Raw genomic sequence first — 2,500 nt, forward strand, 5'->3', positions numbered from 1 at the left:
CATGCGAACGGCATGAAACTTCCAGAGGCATTTGCAGCAGGAATGCATGTGCAGTCAAAAAAGTGAATATTTTTCACGGATAGACCCCGTGAAACGCTAGAAATTGGCGGCGATGTCTCTCTTGTGGCTCACGGGGCTGTTAGGGTGGCACAGAAATCCCTCGGAATGGGAAAACGGGTCATTTTCGTGTCGCCACATTGCATGCGAACCGCATGAAACTTCCAGAGGCATTTGCAGCAGAAATGCATGTGCAGTCAAAAAATTGAATATTTTTCACGGATAGACCCCGTGAAACGCTAGAAATTGGCGGGGATGTGTCTCTTGTGGCTCACGGGGCTGTTAGGGTGGCACAGAAATCCCTCGGAATGGGAAAAAACGGGTCATTTTCGTGTCGCCACATTGCATGCGAACCGCATGAAACTTCCAGAGGCATTTGCAGCAGGAATGCATGTGCACTCAAAAAATGTGATATTTTTCACGGAGAGACCCCGTGAAACGCTAGAAGTGGGCGGGGATGTCTCTCTTGTGGCTCACGGGGCTGTTAGGGTGGCACAGAAATCCCTCGGAATGGGAAAACGGGTCATTTTCGTGTCGCCACATTGCATACGAACCGCATGAAACTTCCAGAGGCATTTGCAGCAGGAATGCATGTGCACTCAAAAAAGTGAATATTTCTCACGGATAGACCCCGTGATACGCTAGAAATTGGCGGGGATGTCTCTCTTGTGGCTCACGGGGCTGTTAGGGTGGCACAGAAATCCCTCGGAATGGGAAAACGGGTCATTTTCGTGTCGCCACATTGCATGCGAACCGCATGCAACTTCCAGAGGCATTTGCAGCAGAAATGCATGTGCAGTCAAAAAAAAATTGATATTTTTCACGGATAGACCCCGTGAAACGCTAGAAATTGGCGGGGATGTGTCTCTTGTGGCTCACGGGGCTGTTCGGGTCGCACAGAAATCCCTGGGAATGGGAAAACGGGTCATTTTCGTGTTGCCACATTGCGTACGAACCGCATGAAACTTCCAGAGGCATTTGCAGCAGGAATGCATGTGCACTCAAAAACTTCTATATGTTTCACGGATAGACCCCGTGAAACGCTAGAAATTGGCGGGGATGTGTCTCTTGTGGCTCACGGGGCTGTTAGGGTGGCACAGAACTCCCTCGGAATGGGAAAAGGGGTCATTTTCGTGTTGCCACATTGCATAGGAACGCCATGAAACTTCCAGAGGCATTTGCAGCAGAAAGGCACGTGCACTCAAAAATTTTAATATTTTTCACGCATAGACCCCGTCAAACGCTAGAAGTTGGCGGGGATGTCTCTCTTGTGGCTCACGGGGCTGTTAGGGTCGCACAGAAATGCCTCGGAATGGGAAAACGGGTCATTTTTGTGTGGCCACATTGCATAGGAACGGCATGAAACTTCCAGAGGCATTTGCAGCAGGAATGCATGTGCACTCAAAAACGTCTATATTTTTCACGGATAGACCCCGTGAAACGCTATAAATTGGCGGGGATGTCTCTCTTGTGGCTCACGGGCGCTGTTAGTTAGGGTCGCACAGAAATCCCTCGGAATGGGAAAAGGGGTCATTTTCGTGTTGCCACATTGCGTACGAACGGCATGAAACTTCCAGAGGCATCTGCAGCAGAAATGCATGTGCACTCAAAAACGTCTATATTTTTCACGGATAGACCCCGTGAAACGCTAGAAATTGGCGGGGATGTGTCTCTTGTGGCTCACGGGGCTGTTAGGGTCGCACAGAAATCCCTCGGAATGGGAAAACGGGTCATTTTCGTGTTGCCACAATTGGCATACGAACGGCATGAAACTTCCAGAGGCATTTGCTGCAGAAATGCATGTGCACTCAAAAACGTGAATATTTTTTCACGGATAGACCCCGTCAAACGCTCGAATTTGGCGGGGATGTTTCTCTTGTGGGTCACGGGGCTGTTCGGCTCGCACAGAACTCCCTTGGTCCACCTGATTCGTGCATACAGGCAGCAACTAAAACTCTGTAAACCTGCTGTGAGGACATCTAAACAGTGGACCAGTGAGGCTGTGGAAGATTTGCGGGCGTGCTTAGACTGTACTGACTGGGATATGTTCACGACTGCTACCAATAGTCTGGATGAACTCACAGAGGCTGTGTACATCAGCTTCTGTGAGGACTGCTGTATCCCAACACGTACCAGGGTGAACTTTAACAACAACAAGCCCTGGTTCTCAGCAAAGCTCAAAAGGTTGAGGTTGGAGAAGGAGGAAGCGTTTAGGAGTGGGGATAGAGACAGATTCAAGGAGTCGAAGAACAGGTTTAGCAAAGCGGTGAGAGAGGCTAAACGACTGTACTCAGAGACACTAAAACACCAGTTCTCTACTAACGACGCTGCTTCTGTCTGCCAAAGGGCTCAGGCACATCACCAACTACAAACCCAGAGCGCCCCACACCACTAACGACTCCCGCCTAGCCAACGACCTGAACGAGTTCTACCGTAGATTTGA

Source organism: Petromyzon marinus, unplaced genomic scaffold, assembly GCF_048934315.1.
Source record: "Petromyzon marinus isolate PM22_M1 ecotype Great Lakes invasive population unplaced genomic scaffold, UKy_Petmar_22M1.pri1.0 PM_G_Scaffold_143, whole genome shotgun sequence".
Classification (NCBI taxonomy): domain Eukaryota; kingdom Metazoa; phylum Chordata; class Hyperoartia; order Petromyzontiformes; family Petromyzontidae; genus Petromyzon; species Petromyzon marinus.